We start from the raw sequence: 19,211 nt of genomic DNA, 5'->3' as shown, positions 1-19,211 counted from the left end.
CCAACATATACTCTATATTACATATTACAAGAAGTGAAGGTTTGTTTTAATTACTATAGAATTATGTTAGCTCTGTTCACAGTGCCTGATACCCCATGCTGAGCTACTCTGTGCCTTTGAAAGGAATCAACCCAGCATTGAAAATCAACCCAGAATTCATTATTGTACTTCACATTTCATCAACTGAAATGAAAAACTGTTTCACATGTAAAATGCTGTCATACGTATGTGACAGGTTTTTTCAGGGGTGGCCTGCCATCACGGATGCTTTGTTCCTTAATAATAATATCTATAACTGAGAACCATTAAGGCCGACACACTGGCAGTTTTTCACACTCATCTTCTTGTAGCATTTCAATATTAAAAAATGTCCAGGCACTGACCTAAAGGGATGCAATGACAAGCAGGGCCATCTTAATAGCTTTATAGGCCCCCTGGCAAAGCAGTGCACTGGGGCCCCTACCTACACAACCAGTCACAGGAACAAAAATGTAAATGGTCGATAAAATTAAACATATATTTATTTTATTGGTACTTCCAACAAAATCAGTGTGTTTAAACATTAAAAAACATGCTATACAGCAAAGATTAATCAACACAAACGTTTGAACAATATAACATGAGCCTTGAAAAACGCAAAACTTTCAACATATGCATGATACTCAATTGGTAAACCATACAGACGGAGATGGCAGAGGATGAAATTACTATGAATTATTTATTATTAATCAAGTGTTCAACACAAACATTTTCTAAATTTTTTTGTGAAGTTACATTCACATATACGTTTTTTACGTTCTGTAGCGCGTGAGATCCATACACATACTGTACATGCATGTGAGGTTGCAGAGGTGACCGTGATATTAACTCAGAGGTGAATGCCTATGTCCACTTATAACACAATAACAAGTATTTACAGTTTAGTATAGTATAGTATTAATTTATTGACAGCAAGTCACACCATACATAGATTAGCATGGGGACCCTATGTTCGTGGAACCCCCGGGCAACTGCCCAGCGTGCCCATGCGTTAAGACGGCCCTGATGACAAGCAGTCCAAGGCATCTCCTGGGGAAACCTTCCTCACGAACACATTTCTCTCCGTTGTGTGCTTTATTTTCAGTTCTGTATTTCAGCACTTGAAGTTATTGTTGTTCTTTTCTGTTATTGAGAATATTAACATTGTTTCTATTGCAGAATTTCAGTGACAAAAACCTTAATCAGATTGTTGCCTAAATGTATAAATGCAACAGTATGTGGACATCCCACTCAGGTTGGTCCACATGGCCTTCAAATATTCTCGACATGATGTAGCAAAAAAAAATAAAGAACGACTATGAATTCTTTATTTCTGTGGTTTGGTGTATTATTTTAACCAAATATAATCCATCTTTTGCAGATTTATAAGGCCATTTGAAATCTACTTGCAAAAATAAGCAGGCCTTTAATCTAGAAGGTCAGCATTTCAGCACAGAGCTTGTCAATGGGTGTTATGCAGCAATGTATTTTGCTATGGGTTCAAAAATATCCACTGCCCACATTATATCGTGAGGATTATTCTACCTGGATATTTACATTACAGAGCACTATGCAATAGGAAACTATAATAATCTAGCACACCGTAGTAGACTGAGTACAAAGCAATAACAAAAATCTTTATCTTAATTTAGTGCTTTTCCCAGTGCTTTAAATGCACAATATATCGCTGTTGTTACTGTTTTCTGCAGTTGGAGTGTTAGAAGGTTAAGCGACTCACTCAGACTCACCCAATGAGTCAGAGCCAGCAAGCTTGTAATTCAACTTTAAAACCTTATCACTAAGTCGGACCGATTCAGTAACCAACAAATTAGATAAACAGGAACATTTTATATCTGATGCCTACCTGCAGTAAATAAATAAATAAATTGTGGGTAATAATAAACTACCTCCATCATCTAGTCAGCATGCCAGCTAATGCAGCAACATGGTTTAGTGTGAGCCCCCCCAGTAATAAAGAGAACTGGTCCGATGGCTACAGCATTCGGCTGGGTGATTCTCAGTGTCCCACCCAGACCACCGAAAGTCCAGTGAAAGCGCACACCCTCAGGCCTTGTGGAGGCCAGCAAACACCTAGCACAAAAGACCCAAAGCAAAACAGGGAGGGAGAACAAAGCAGACAGACAAGCAACAATGGATGACTTCACAGGCTTGGCCTCTTTCTTCCTGTCTGCCTTCCTTTTTGCTATTTAGTTAATTATATGCAGAACAAAGACACTTCATGCATTCTTCTCCCACCAAGCAGTAAACGACCATTGTTCCCACTTAGACATTTTGGTACAAGTACCCAGTAGAAAAAAATGCCTAAACTCATTTCTTTCTTTCTTTCTTTCTTTCTTTCTTTCTTTCTTTCTTTCTTTCTTTCTTTCTTTCTTTCTTTCTTTCTTTCTTTCTTTCTTTCTTTCTTTCTTTCAAGCAGCATCTTTTCACTAACACATATTTGCAATCAAAAGTTACCAAAAGCATTAACTAATACATCATAGTCTAGGCTGTGGATGGGTAAAATATATAACGATAATAAAAACATACAGTAGCTACTTTACAGCTTGTTTGTTATGAAGGCGGCTGTAGAGTTATAAAAGCTTAAAAAATCAGCTGAACAATAACATTTCCTGTCTCTTATTGGTGTGGCAAAACTACAAGGAGAAAATGAAAAGAGAAGACAGGAAGTGAGCTTTATTGTGTCTAAGACATCTTTTTATTTTTTTTTCAATCCAGCTAACCTAAGATCAATGCCCATCCATTTATCTATTATGTCAGAAGGAGGAAGGACAATTTTAACTCCAGCCAAATTGAATTAATCTTAATCTGGTTGCTGGATGACTGCTCTGCTGCTTATCAGTGTAACATTGGAAGGCCCCCAGCTGGCCTGCACTCATGAGTCAACAAGGAGGAAGGAATGATAATTGGCTGTGCAGAGCTCCCTGTGAACTGCTACTGCGTTACTTCTAATGGATTACACATCGGAGATGACATATCATTTGACAAAATTCCAACTGCAAATGAAAAAAGAACCTCACATACAACCTTGCGATGAAAGAGTGATAGGGGTGGTTATAACATTGATAAGAAAATAGAAATTCCACAATATAGAGTTGACAAACTGCAAGGTGACACTTTAAAAGTGTTCATACAAGGTATAAGACAATACACAAAACATATCATACAATAGGTCTTTGCAATACAATCATGTGAAAGATCACACAATATAACATCATGCCACATTAATATTTTGTTGTATATAATTTAAATAAACATGAATAAATATTCTGTGTATGGAAAACATTCATCACCACCTCAAATACCTAAAATTAGAATTAAGTGCAACAAATCAGATGCAAATGATTAGAACATCATTAAAGAGGTTTTGGTGTAACATGTCTTATTTTAACCTTAGACATTTAGTTTAGCTTGATCTTTGTTGTTGAAGTGTGTGTTATCACCTTGCCTAGATCGAAAGAGTTCTCTGAGGCCTTCACAAAAGAAAGTTATACTGTAGATGGCTATGAATCTGGGAAGAGATTTAAAAACATCACAAAATAATTCACAATCAACCATTCCACTGTCCAGAAGATCATTTAGAAGTGGAGAAGATTTCATAGAACTGACAACTTATTCAGGTCAGGAGCTATAGGTAGCTCCTGCCACACTCAATATCGAAGTGGATGAGTCTATCATTAGAAAGGGGCAGCAAAAGCAGATCTTCATGTGATGTGTGGCAGGAAGAAGGCAAACAGGGCATCAGGACAAGACTAAAGTTTGTCCGTGAATACCTACACAACGTGCTCTGCACAGATGAGGTAAAGATAGAGTTATTTGGTCATAGTACCAGAAGACATGTTTGGTGAAAATTAAAGGCAGCATTTCACCAGAAACAACCTGATACCAACTGTAAAGCATGATGTTGGAAATATTATTGTTTGAAACTGCTTTCCTGCATCAGGGCTTGGGCAGTTCACTATTACACTACACTACACTATTACTATGAACTTTTCATTGTACCAGATGTGATTGAGGATAATATGATTTGTCTGAAGACTGACGCTAAACTGAAAGCGGTCCTTGCAACATGACAATGACCCTAGAGAGTTTCCAAACTTCGACACCTGTTTAATGCAATATATTCACCCACAATGTCTAAAACCCCAGAAGTATTATTATGCAGAAAAAGCATTTGATATGGTTGAATGGGACTACCATTTCACTACATTGGAGAAATCTGGGCTTGGTCCAAACATATGTGCATGGATCAAACTACTGTATACCAGTCCAGAAGCTTCAGTTTGTATTAACAACATTATTTCAGACTACAGTAATCCCTCGCTACTTCGCGGTTCACTTTTCGCGGATTCACGACTTTGCGGGTTTTTAAATACAAGTGATTGCCCGCCTATCGCGGAAGTTATGTTCCAGACCCATCAGCAACAGGAGAAAATCCGCGATATAGAAAGACCATATAAATAAACATTTTTATAGTTTAAGCCTTAAAATACCCATCCCACATGCTTTAAACACATGTAAACTTATAAAACACACTTTGTTAACACATATGATATGTGGATGTCGGGCTAAGGATATGAGTAACATCTCACTATTATAAAACATTTTAACTTCACGCAAGACAAGACAGTGAGACAGGAAAATTGGTGATGTACAGGCTTAAAATTATTGACACGCAGAGCGACAAGCAGCACAAAGCCAGCACAAAGTCCACTTCTCCTTAGCGTTCATTCAGCTCCCCACCCCCTTGACAATGCAAAGTGGCAGGAGCGTACTGCGCTTCAGGGAAGGAGGGGTTTGAGCGAAGGTGCGTTCAGCTCTCACACACCCACACACACACACACACACACACACACACACACACACACACACACACACACACACACACACACACACTCCTCCTCCTCCTTCCGAACGCGCAGAGCAACAAGCAGGCATTTTGGCAGAAGCAGCACAAAGTCCATTTCTGCTCAGCGTGAGTTCAGCTGCCTCCCTTCACAAAGCGAGTGCAGACACATTGACGTCTGATCGCTGCGTGCAGGCAGTGTGCAGTGTTGGTCTGAGGTGTTTAAGAATGTAGAAAGTGTTTAAGAGCATAGGAAGTGTTTATAAGAGCATGGGAAAAGGTTAACAAGAGAGTGAGAAAGGTTTATAAGAGTGTGGGAAGGGTTTAAAAAACTTTAAAATATGTATAAATAATAAAATAAATATAGGTCGCTACTTCGCGGATTTTCACCTATCGCGGGGGGCTCTGGAACGTAACCCCCGCGATAGGTGAGGGATTACTGTACTTCAAACTAGAATGTGGTACTAAACAAGGATTTCCCCTTGTCATCACTGCTATTTGCAATTGCTATTGAGCCACTGGCAGTTCACTTTCAGAATGCTTATTAGATAAAGGTGATTATCAGAGAAGGACTTGAACAGAAAATATCACTATATGCAGATGATATGGTACTGTATATATCAGATTCACAAAATACTGTGCCTGCAGTCCGAAACAGCACTAACAGAATTTTAAAAAATTTCTGGACTCAAAATGAATTTGAATAAAAGTGGGCTCTTTCCAGTGAACTCTCTAGCACACAGTATTAGATTGGACACCTTCCCTTTTTTCATCGCAGATCAGTTTAAATACCTAGGGGAAAACATCACAAGTAAACATAAAGCTCTTTATCAACAAAAATTTGCTGTCTGCATGGAAAAACCAAAGCAAGACTTGCAAAGATTGTTAACCCTTCATCTCACTTTAGTTGGAAGAATTAACATTGTCAAGATGAATATCCTTCCTAAGCTTCTTTTTCTATTTTAAAACATTCTCATATACATTAACATATCATTTGTAAGAAGTTAAATTCTATCATAACCTATTTTGTAATTCAAAATATCCACTCATCCAAAGGGCGACCCTACAAAGACCTAAGGCAGAAGGTGGCATGGCTCTACCTAACTTTCAGTTTTATTACTGGGTAGCAAATATACAAACTATAAAAACCTGAAAATTGACACAAATACAGTGATCCCTCGCTATATCGCGCTTCGCCTTTCGCGGCTTCACTCCATTGCGGATTTTATATGTAAGCATATTTAAATATATATCGCGGATTTTTCGCTGCTTCGCGGGTTTCTGTGGACAATGGGTCTTTTAATTTCTGGCACATGCTTCCTCAGTTGGTTTGCCCAGTTGATTTCATACAAGGGACGCTATTGGCAGATGGCTGAGAAGCTACCCAACTTACTTTCTCTCTCTCTCTCTCTTGCGCTGACGTAGGGGGTGTGAGCAGGGGGGCTGTGTGCAGCTGCTTCCTGAAGGACATGCTGCACGGAGCTTCGCATACTTAAAAGCTCAAAGGGCACGTATTGATTTTTTATCTCTCTCTCTAACTCTCTCTCTGCTCCTGACAGAGGGGGTGTGAGCTGCCGCCTTCAACAGCTTTGTACCGGCGGTGCTTCGCATACTTAAAAGCCTTATTGATTTTTTTTTTTGACTGCTTGCTTTGCACTCCTTTGAAAAGGAAGATATGTTTGCATTCTTTTAATTGTGAGACAGAACTGTCATCTCTGTCTTGTCATGGAGCACAGTTTAAACTTTTGAAAAAGAGACAAATGTTTGTTTGCAGTGTTTGAATAACGTTCCTGTCTCTCTACAACCTCCTGTGTTTCTGCGCAAATCTGTGACCCAAGCATGACAATATAAAAATAACCATATAAACATATGGTTTCTACTTCGCGGATTTTCCTATTTCGCGGGTGGCTCTGGAACGCAACCCCCGCGATGGAGGAGGGATTACTGTAGATGAACATACACAGGGCTTGGTCCGCAATAGAAATAAAATCCTGTGGTACTTCTTTATATTCCTTGCTTTGTACCCCCAATAAGTAGAAGTCATCACCAATATACTAACAACCCAATTGTACTTCATTCACTAATTATATGGAACCAATGTAGGAAGTACTTCAAGACAGAGAAAATTTTATCTGTGGCACCTCTGCACGAGAACCACCTTTTTTTATCCTCTCAAACGTACATAGTTTTTAACATTTGGAAAATATATGGGATTAAATCACTTAGAGATCTGTACATAGACAATGTATTTGCATCCTACAAACAATTACACTCCAAATTTAACTTTCCATCAACACAATTCTTTCACTACCTACAAATTAGAAACTTTGCTAAACAAAATCTGCCCAATTTTCCTCACCTCCCACCTACTTCTATTCCAGAAGAAATATTGATCAGTCTTGAGGACTCTGGCAGCATTTCTGTAATATATAAAAACACTTTAATGTCCCTCCCTTTCAAAAATGCCAGAGTACAGTGGGGAAAGGATCTCTTACTCAACATGTCAGAAAAGGAGTGGAAGGTAGCAATGCACCGAATTCACTCAAGCTCCACATGCACAAAGCATACAATTATTCAACTTAAAATCTTTCATCGAGCACATCTCTCTCGTTTAAAATTGTCCAAAATGTTTCCAGGGCAACTTCCAACCTATGAATGTTGCAATCAGCTTCCAGCCTCACTGGGCCACATGTTTTGGACGTACACCAGTTTAACATCATTTTGGACAATAATCTTCAAATGCTTTTCAGCCTTGGAGTCACAATCCCTCCTTATCCACTAACAGCTGTGTTTGGTGTACTTCCAGATGGACTTATAATGGAGAAGGACAAACTGTAATTGCCTTTACTACACTATTGGCACATATCTTGCTCAAATGGAAGAATCCTAACTCTCCTGTTTTAAGTCAGAGGATCTGTGCAAAACAATTGAAAAACCTGGCAGGCTCTAATCAATAACATTTTAGAATAAGCTTTTATATTTGGAAAAAAGGATCTTCTCTCCCTTTTTATCTACTCTTAAAGTTTTACTCTGGCTGTTGGCCTTGCTCTCTTTCTTCAGGGTGTGGGTTGACTTGAACTTAGTTTTGTGAAGTTTGACTTGCTTGTATGGAATGTTACTTACTTTTAATAAATTCAACAAAATGTAAAAAAAAAATAAATACAGAATATAATGTTGGTGCACCAACCTGGTCATTCCCAATTGATAAATTCAAATTAACAAACAAAAGGGGTGCTTGATAGCATCAAAACAAATGAAAAACAGCAACCTTGACTCAGGAACCTTTCTTGGCTGACAAAACCTATTATAGTCACGGTGGGAGGGAAATCTGTCCTATGGTGTGTTCTTGTAACAAGTATAGCCTCCATGGGATATGTAGCAAAAGTGTTCAGAGTAGCAGCAAGTGAAAGCACAGAGCAGCGGCGTCTCCCACAGGTACATAGCCCTTCACAAACACCCGAGTAAGTTCAACTGAAGTAAAGCCGACAGGAGAAATAACCGGCAGTGAGAAATCAAACTCAATCGCTCAGTGGGTGGTGGAAACTTAAAGCTGACAGTCTCTTAGTGATTCAGCTGAACACTAAAAAAACGCAGAAGCACCGAAGTTACTACAAAAATGGAGAAGATGATATCAGCTCTAAACATAAGTTCTATCTGCTGTCTGGACATTGAGGGCATGTACAGTTCAGGTTTTCCAGTCGACAGTGTAGACAGCTTCACCTGCCAAAAGTGTTTAGTTAATTCAGAGTTGGTTGGGAAAATACACGAATTGGAGGACCGCGTTAGGAACCTGATAGCAATTAAGCAAACCAAAAATTGGATTGACAAGGTTTGTTTAGACAATTCGGCTACTTCTGATTCGGCTTCAGTCTCTCCAGTTCCCACTGTAGTCAGTGTGCGGCCGAAGTCAGCAGCACCAATTCAGCCGCAGGGCGAGTGGGTAACAGTAAGACCGGGGTCTAAGAAGCCAAAATTTAGTCCCTCGGCACTAAGGTCACCAATTTGGACTCAGAACAGATTTTCAGCACTCCGCAGCGCGCCTGTGGAAACTGAAAATAAGAAAGTGCTCATAATTGGCGATTCCATAGTGCGGAATGTTAGAATTCCAAACTATGTTAAACCAGTAGTTAATGTTTTTTTGTTCAGTGCATCTCTCAGTGCACCTAAATGTTAAATGCCTCACAGGGGCCAAGATTTCTGACACAGAGGCCGCATTGGACCATGTCGCCGACGATGAAGTACCTAGCTTATTGCTGCATGTCAGCACTAATGATATTTATTTACAGCAATCTGAGGTTTTAAAGAGGAACTTCATCTCTCTATGCACCAAAGCCAAAAGAAAATGTTGGAATTTAATTGTATCTGGCCCCTTACCAAGATTATGTAGCGGGAGTGTGATTTATAGCAGATTGCGTTCCCTTCACTGATGGCTAGAAACCTGGTGTGCAAATAAAAACATAGCGTTTGTGAATAATTGGGATGATTTTTGGGAAAGGCCTGGATTTTTCAAAAGAGGTGGTCTTCATCCTAACTGGAGGGTCCTTATGTATTATCCTAAAATATGGCAGCAAAACTGCCTGGCTGACTGATTACAGCACCATCCAGGCCGCAGTCATGTGATCTTAAATCACACGCTGTTGTTTATCTCACCTGTTACTATCCTGAAGCTGTTAACCATAATCCCTGTTGTGGGGCATCCAGTAAATTTAGTCTTGATGCAAACCTTAACTTACTTGATAACCAAAAAAATAAGGTGTATAATTAGACCAAGGGATAAAATCAGACCCTCCACTAGAGGAATCTGTAATAGAAATTTACTTCAAATTAAAACAAAAAATATATCAACAATTCAGAATGAAGCATGCAGTTTTAAATGCTGCTTATTGAACATTCGCTCTTTTGGCAGTAAAGCTATTTTGGTAAATGATATTATCTTAAGTACAAAATCTGATCTGTGTCTTCTCACTGAAACCTGAAAGTAAATGTGACACTGTTCCCCTAGCTGAGGCGTCACCAGATGGATACTCGTTCCTTCATAAGTCTAGAGATTCTGGTTGAGGAGGAGGCCTTGGAATAATTCATTGTAACAAAATGCAATCACGTCTAAAAATGTAGGCGACTTTACATCCTTTGAGGCATTCATTTTAACTATTAAAACAGATTTCAACACAATTATAGTGCTAGTCTATAGACCACCAGGGCCATATTCGTTGTTCATGACTGAATTTAGCAACCTTTTATCTGAATTGGCTATAAATTATGATTGCGTAGTATTGATGGTGGATTTTAATGTACACCTTGATGTAGAAACTGACACTTTTAGCAAATGTTTTTCTTATTTGTTAAATTGAGTAGGATTTTGTCAGATTGTCAAAGGTCCAACTCATAATCATAACGACACATTCGATTTAATTATAACTTACAAAGTTGAAATTCAAAATTTAAATATTACTCCATTAAATGAAGTTATTTCCGATCACTACTTAATTACATTTGATTTCGTCCTGCCCTTGCCAATGTACTCACAGATTAAAACAAAGACAGTACGACATCTAGATTGTAATTCAGCTTCAAAATTTATAGATACTTTGAGTAAGTTGAGTGTAATTGTGGAAAACCATTTAGATCAGATAACATTAAATGTAAACGTGGAAAACAATTTAGATCAACTAACATCACATTATAATGTAACCTTGAGAGATGCTCTGGACGCAGTGGCTCCCCTTAAAACAAAAGTGATCAAAGCATATAGAAACTCTCCCTGGTTTAATGAAAACACTCGAGCTCTTAAATTAGAGTTTTGAAAACTGGAGCGCAGATGGAGAACAACAAAGCTACATGTCTTTTAAATTGCATGGACAGAGAGTGTTAAAAAATATAAAAAAAGCTCTCTTTAAAGCTCACTCAGAATACTATTCTACAATAATAGATAGCAATAATAAAAATCCTCGGGTACTGTTTAGAACAGTTTCTAAATTAACAAATGGGAATTCAGATCTACGGTGCAAAATACCAACAGATATTAGCAGTAAAGATTTTATGAACTTCTTCAATGAGAAAATTAAAAATATAAGATCCCAGATCTCAGCATCACAGTACAAACCGCATAAAGGGGGTCCTCGGATTACAACATCTCGACATACAACATTTCGAGTTTACAACGCTGTAACAAGAATGTAAGTTTAATGTCACTGTGCTCTGTACAAGAAATTATTTTATAAATTCACTTACATGTGCAGGCCAAAGTTAGCACACAGGGGCTGTCAGCATTTAGAAACTGCTACTCTAGCATTTGGAGAATGAAGGGGACAACTGCGAAAATAGGCATTGTACTATTCCTGTATGTTAGAGATGAAATTGAATCCTTTACATTCCTTGTTTGGAAACCAAGGAAGGGCCTACATGTGGAGAAGACAGTATATAAGGCTTGGACTGCGGCCAAACACTTCGAAGCTGATGGACGGATGAGTGATAACGTTCATCCGTCCTGAAAATCCTTTCAGTGCAGCGACGAAAGATGACAGACTGTATAGATCAAGATCCCACCTTGATAAAGTTTGCCATAGGCTTCCTGTCTGTAATGCTGCGTAAATCGTCAGTAAAGAAAGCTAAGCTATTTTCTCTTATGTGATTTTTACTGCCGTATCACTATGGGAGGAATATCGCCTTTTATATCATATCTATATATTTTTTGGTTACTTAAAATGCCTCAGTTTCAAAAGAACTTATTCCAACTAGGGAGCTATATCGCCCCCTAAAAGGAAACAAATGCTCACTCCCATAAAAACTTAAAAAAATTGAGACGTGAGAAGGAATAAAGGTAAGGATTTTTTACACTCATTTTTACTACAGTACAGTGTATAGTACAGTATATTTATGATTTTGCAAATGTGTTAGGAATAAGTAAGTGGCTTAGGCTAGGGTGAGTTTCGACTTACACCAAAATTCAGGTTACATCACTGTTGTAGGAACGGAACTGTGTCGTAACCCGAGGACCCCCTGTACTAGCTTGGCAGACCTTGTCTCACATTGCGTTCAGCACTTTAGTAATTTTAATCCTATAACTGAGCAGGAAGTCTTAACTTTAATTTCTAAAATGAAACCCACTACTTGTTCCCTAGATCCAGTGCCAACAAAACTAGTAAAAAGTGCAATGGATGTTCTTGCAGCGCCTATTCCAAACATTATCAATAGTTCATTATTGCATGGCACAATACCTGATGCACTAAAAGTGTCAGTCATTAACCCATTACTTAAAAAGTCAGACCTAAACCCAATATAATAAATAATTATAGGCCTATTTCAAATTTACCCTTTCTCTCTAAAATACTAGAAAAAGTAGTCGCCAATCAGCTTCAGTCACACCTTACGCATTACAATTTAGAGTTGTAAATGACATTCTGATATCTTCTGATGAAGGAAACTCCACTGTAATTATGTTATTAGACTTAAGTGCAGCATTTGACACCACTGACCATTCTATTTTACTGCGCAGGCTAGAAAATGATGTTGGGCTTACAGGCACTATGCTCGCTTGGTTTAGTTCTTATTTATCAAATCAATTCCAATATGGACAGAAATGTGCTGACAGTACTCCATCATTATACACAGAAGTGATATATGGTGTCCCACAGGGCTCAGTGCTGGGACCTTTACTGTTTTCACTTTACATGCTTCCACTAGGATCTATCTTTAGGAAACATAATGTTAATTTTCACTCGTATGCAGATGACACCCAGTTATACCTTTCATTTAAATCAAATGAAGTTTCTCCAATGTTGTCTTTAATTAGTTGTGTTAGTGAATTAAAAGAGTGAATGGATGAGAACTACTTGTCTTTAAATACAGATAAAACAGAGATGTTAATTGTTGGAGGGAATGACGCTGATCACAACAATATTTTGTCATCATTTAACTCAGTTGGAATCCCAATTAATTTTACTGAATCAGCCCGCAATCTAGGAGTTATCTTTGACTCTAGCATGTCATTTAAAGCTCATATTTACAAAGTTGTCCAAATCATGTTTCTTCCATCTTAGAAATGTTGGGAAATGAAGGCGCTTTCTAAATAAACAAGATTCTGAGAAATAAATTCATGCTTTTATTTCTAGTAGGATTGACTACTGCAATGCAGTCTTCACTGGATGTTCAAACTGTTCTTTATACAGCCTCCAGTTAATCCAAAATGCTGCTGCAAGAATTATTACAAGAACAAGAATATACGAACACATAACTCCAGTTCTTAAATCCTTACACTGGCTCCTGGTTAAGTTTAGGGCAGATTTCAAAATCCTCCTTTTAACATATAAAGCATTAAATGGCCAAGGTCCGGCTTACTTGTCTGAACTTATCATGACTTACAAACCAGACCGCACATTAAGATCTCAAGATGCCGGTCTGGTTATGATTCAAAGGATTAATACAATAACAGTGGGAGGTCGAGCTTTTAGCTACAGGGCCCCTAAACTGTGGAATGGTCTGCCTGCTACTATAAGAGATGCCCCTTCGGTCTCAGCTTTTAAATCCCGGCTGAAGACTCACTACTTCAGTTTAGCATATCCTGAGTAGAGCTGCTGATTAACTGTACAGACTGCATCTCTGTTGTTAGTCATTAGCACTAAAACATAAGTAATATGATAGTTTTAATTTGTTCCTAACCCTCACCTATTCTGTTTCTCTTCTCGGTACTCAAATGTGGCACTTGGTGACACGGCCCACCTGCCAAGTTGTTTTGCCTACCTAAGGTAAAGTCATCTCTGATAGAAAATCACAGGAATCTTGGGTAGAGGGGTCCTTTCATCGGATTGGCTGGCCCAGCGCTGACTCAGCTGTTGAATGGCCAAATGGGGGAGGCAGCTTGATGGCTGAGGTCTCCAGGACTAGAAACAAATCCAAATCATATTATGTGATATCATCTACTGTTAAATTCTGGTCTGTACTTGTAAAATTTTTATTTGTATACTGTATTGAGGATTAATTCTGTTTTGTGTATTGTGTTGTGTTGACCCCCTTCTTTTTGACACCCACTGCACACCCAACCTACCTGGAACGGGGTCTCTTTTTGAACTGCCTTTCCCAAGGTTTCTTCCATTTTTTTTCCCTACAAGGGTTTTTTGGGAGTTTTTCCTTGTCTTCTTATAGAGTCAAGGCTGGGGGGCTGTGAAGAGGCAGGGCAACTGAACTGATGTCAGCAGTGGCGTGGCTGTCAGTCTTCTGCTCTGCAGAGTAAGGAAGAGAGAAGGCAATAGACAACAATACAACCCCCTGGTTTGGCAAGTAATTACCTTCACCAGAGCCATTAAGCTATCTCCCAAGCACACACATGTCATTATGTATATATATGTATATGTTGGTAGTATCAGACATGGAGAAGAGACGGAATACTGGAAGGTAGTGGACAATTTTGTTGACTGGTGTGAGCTGAATCAACAGCAGATCAACACCAGTAAAACTAAAGAACTGGCAGTTGATTTAAGAAGATCGCAATCTCCAGCAACTCCCCTGTCTATTAAGGGCATGGAGGTGGAGATAGTTGAGGAGTACAAGTATCTAGGGGTGCATATGAGCAATAAGCTAGACTGGTCCAGGAACTCGCTGGCCATATACAAGAAGGGTCAAAGTAGGCTGTATTTCCTACGCAAGCTCAGATCTTTTAGTGTCAGCAACACTATGTTGTGGATGTTCTATGACAGTGTAGTTGCCAGTGCCTTTTTCTTCAATATGGCATGCTGGTGGAGAAGCATGAAAGTGGCAGACATCAGGAGACTAAACAAAATAATTCAGAAGGCTTCCTCTGTGGCAGGAGAGAAACTGGACAGCTTGGAAACTGTGGCAGATCAGAGAATCTGTAGGCTTCGGTCTATTATTGAAAATGCTAATCACCCACTTCATAGTGTTGTGGTTGGACAGAGGAGCGTTTTCAGCAGTAGACTGACTAGCATTAAGTGCTCTACTGAACGTCATAGGAAATCCTTCCTCCCGACAGCCATCAGACTCTATAACTCCTTTTCTGGTCACTCACCCACACTTTAAGCTATTACCCTTTTTCTTTATTGAATGTCCAGGTACATTTTTCAAGTACTTGAAATATGCAACATACTATCTGTTCTTGTGCAATAAATTGTCTTCTCTTCACATGAGAATAACCTTATTTGTTCTCAGAATGTGCAATATTAACTGAAAGTGCAACATTCTGCACTCTAGTTTGATACTTACATTTATTATACTCTATTTATATTTACATGATGACTTTATAATTGCTCTTAGTGTAACATGTCCCTTGTCTGTTGTTAAGTTGTAACATAAGTAATTTCCTTCGGGATTAATAAAGTTTTCTGATTCTGATATATTGTCACACACGTGCGCATGGGAGCCAGCCACAGGGACCAAAAGAAGGGAATTCCATGCCCAGCCAGGGGGTGGTGGGGTGCATTCATCCCACTTATTTTGTCCCCGCAGACCAGACACGGGAAATTCCACCTGAATACGAAGACATCACTTCAGCTTGAGCTCTGAGGATGTCACTTCCTGTCCCGCCCTTTGAGGACTACATCACTTCCTGTCCCAGCCCTGAGGATGACATCACTTCCACAAGCCTTTCTATAAAACCCCACTCCCTTCCTCTGTTGATCAGTTCTGTTTTGGACTCCGTTCTGTACATTATTGTGATGAATATTTTGCTTATTTTGCAGCCAAGGTCAAGCACATGGGTGGCTGCCCCAAACCTTTGTTTTGTGTCAAGGCACTTTATTTCACTATATACTGTATATATATATATATATATATATATATATATATATATATAGCTATTGCCTGTCAATTAAAGAACGGGTTGAAACAGCACCACTTAAACAGTGGCCCATGTGATCTGGTGACGGTGAGTTCACCATACTATAACTATTCCCAGTCTTGCAGTGTTCAACATTACCTTGTTAAAAATGCCAATTTGTAGATGTGAACACTGCTGCTCTGAATGGACACACCAGATTTGTAACTGTGTTCAGATATCTTAAGGAATTTAGATTTTGTTCTACTTATACCAAAATGCCAACAGCATCACATTTAAATTAGAAGTCAAATAGCAGTGAGGGTCTATAGAATATTTGAGTTTGTGCCATAACCTCGCACTCTCATCACTGTGATTAGCAAGAGTTATGAATCATGCAATGTTTTTACAGTTCTGAAATACTCAGTGTTTGTGGACTTTAGAGAATGTTAATACATCTTATTACTTCCTTGAACAAATAGAACACGGTTGGGTCAGCTTCCATACTCCTTTTGTGGTAGAGATCAATGAGTTCTGCCTTCTGGAATGATTCTTTCCTCACTGTTGTTGTATTCAGCTGTGAGTAAACTGACTGAAGTACATGTGTTATTCTGCACAAGTTATGTCAACCTTTGTTGGCTGCTATTATCAATTATTTTTTTCTGACTGTAGAACCTCCATCAGCAAGGGCTTTTGGAGAGGGAATGCTGGGTTCTTCTTAATATCTGCGACACTGTTGTGCAGTTATGTCCTGTTCTCCCTCATGGCAACATGCACCAACAATTCCTTGGTACCTTCTTCCTCACTTTAAGTGCCATAGTCTGCACATATGAAGCTGTCAGTGATCAAATAAATGCATAAGTATAAAGGGATTATTTAACCAATATTAAGTAATGAATAATTTCAAAGCTTTAGGATATACAGTAACTAGTGAAAAATGAAAAAGGCAAGTTTTAATTTGCATACAGTTTTATGAAACTAACAGTAAAATTCCTTTAACAGGCAATCTTTGGTTTGTTTAAGAGTTTTTTTGAGTGTTAAAGGTTTATTTTTGGGGTAGAAAACAAGGAGTATTGCTCCCTAAAGCCTTGTTTACACTTCTGTGTCTCACTATTCTTTCCTGCAGCTACCTAACCCATGTTAATTAAGTTAAGTACCACACTGGGAAAATCAATTCTATTTACACCTCTCAGTTACATTGCCACAGAAAAGTACAGTAAATTTTAAAAAAATATGACATGCTGAATTTTTTACACACAAAGAAACCCCAAAACACACCATTGTGTTTTTTCCACAACAATATGGTACCACATGGAAAGCTGCTTCTGTTAACACTAAAATTACCAAAGTCTACAAAAAAACTTCACCCACCTTAAATCCCTTTGTGTCTTTTGTCTTGTAAATGTGCCAATCAAGACACACGGCATACTATTCCACCCCCCCACCACCGCAGAACGGGCACAAAGTTCTCCCAGTTGCAGCCTTGATTAACTGGGAGTGAAGTGCCGGAGTTTTAGAATGGAAATAATAGATTGTTATTTGGAACACATGCATTTCATGTGTGTTCCGTTTCTATAATAATCTGTGTAAACACATTATTAAAACAGAAACATTTTCATATTTTAGTAATAAATGACAAAATGTAGACATAAACTATATAATGCATAAAGCCTGAAGTCCAAAGATCAAATAAACACTTTCACAAAAGGTTCAAATATAATGCAACAGCTTCCGTGATGCAGTGGCAAGAATTGCTCACTTGTAATCAAGAGTCCCCTGGTTCAATCCTGACTGACTCGTATATTTACTGTTTTTAGTAGTGAGCTGCTCTTATTGTTAATATTATACAAAAAAAAAAATACATTTGATTTACGTTTGTAACAGCTACTGTAAATTTATAGTACTTGTAAAAGTTAGCATTTTTTTCACTTTTATTCTGTCAGCCACGATCACGATACATACTAAAAAAAAAAAAAAAGAAAGAGACAAATATATGTGACATTTTGAAGAAATCATTTTATGACCTGAATAGTACCAATCAGAAAACATCATCACACTAATGCAATATTATTTGAAAACGAACAGCGTCAGATTGGGTGTGAATTTATGCTGGTGCTGTTATTTAGGGTCAGATCAGGGGAGGGAGATAAATTTACACTTGATCTGTTCATTTTCCTATAATATTGCATTAGTGAGATATTGTTTTCTGATTGGTACTATTCATGTCATAAAATGATTTCTTCAAAATTTCACATATATTTGTCTTTCTTTTTTCCCTGTGCTGCATTGCCATCATGCACCAGAAGGCATGAACTTATTCAGTGCGAGCAGGAGCAAGCAGGTGGCCGGTTGCTTGTGCTATAACATGTTTGACTTGGCAGCGATAAACGCACACGTACTGTGCAAGGCATGTACAGGGATCACTGAGAAAAGAAGAGCGTTCCTGGCTCACCTTGCAGAGGAACCTTCTTTCCTCTGCTTATCCTAGAGTACAAAAGAAACACCACCATAAACCAAAATGTGCAGACTGTGCGAGATCGGAAAAACAAAACCACGCAGTCACTGATTACATCCGCAAGATGGTATGCGAATGAAAATGACTAATGTTACATCAATGCCACAATGTTTAACGAAAATGTACTATACAGGTCATAAAATGAATAATTCCAATTATCAAATATACATACCTGTGTCTCTGTTTTTTGTCAGTGTGGCTTTGAACATCATGGAACATAAGGCACATACAAATTCAGCTTAAGCAGGAACGCTCAATAAAACTGAATAAAAAAAAATCAAGTGACAATGAGATACGAAGAAGGCAGATTCGCCAGCATTTGTGTGTCAGCTTTTATCCCTCTAGATTAGAGAATTTCCATTCCGATTGTCTCAAAACACCACTCACATCTACAGTTATTCCCAGTTTCAAATAAAAACTAACAGCGTCAGATCCCTTGAGGTTAGGTAGTATGTATCATGGAAAAAAATAAACCCTAACTTTTACAAGTACTATAAATTGTAGTGGCTGTTACAGACACAAATCAAATGTATGTTTTTTTTTTTTGTATAATATTAACAATAAGAGCCGCTCACTACTCAAAATGGTAAATATACGAGACAGTCAGTATCGAACCTGGGGACTCTTGATTACAAGTCAGCAGATCTTACTGCTATGCCACTGAAGCTGTTGCATCTTCCTTGAACTTTTTGTGAAAGTGTTTATTTGATCTTTGGACTTCAGGCCTTACGCATTATATAATTTTTGTCTACATTTTGTCATTTACTACTAAAATATGAAAAACGTTTCTGTTTTAACAATGTGTTTACACAGATTATTGTAGAAATGGAACACACATGAAATGCAGGTGTTCCAAATAACGATCTATTATTTCCATTCTAAAACTCCGGCACTTCACTCCCAGATAATCAAGGCTGCAACTGGGAGAACTTTGTGCCCATTCTGCAGCAGTTAGGGTATGGAATAGCAGGCTGCTTGCTGCTTGTCTTAATTGGCACATTTACAGGACAAAAGATGCTGACGAAGAGGTGCGAAGGGATTTAAGATGG

Source organism: Erpetoichthys calabaricus, chromosome 2, assembly GCF_900747795.2.
Source record: "Erpetoichthys calabaricus chromosome 2, fErpCal1.3, whole genome shotgun sequence".
Lineage (NCBI taxonomy): Eukaryota > Metazoa > Chordata > Cladistia > Polypteriformes > Polypteridae > Erpetoichthys > Erpetoichthys calabaricus.
The sequence above is the reverse complement of the archived record's forward strand: the minus strand, read 5'-3'. Positions refer to the sequence as shown.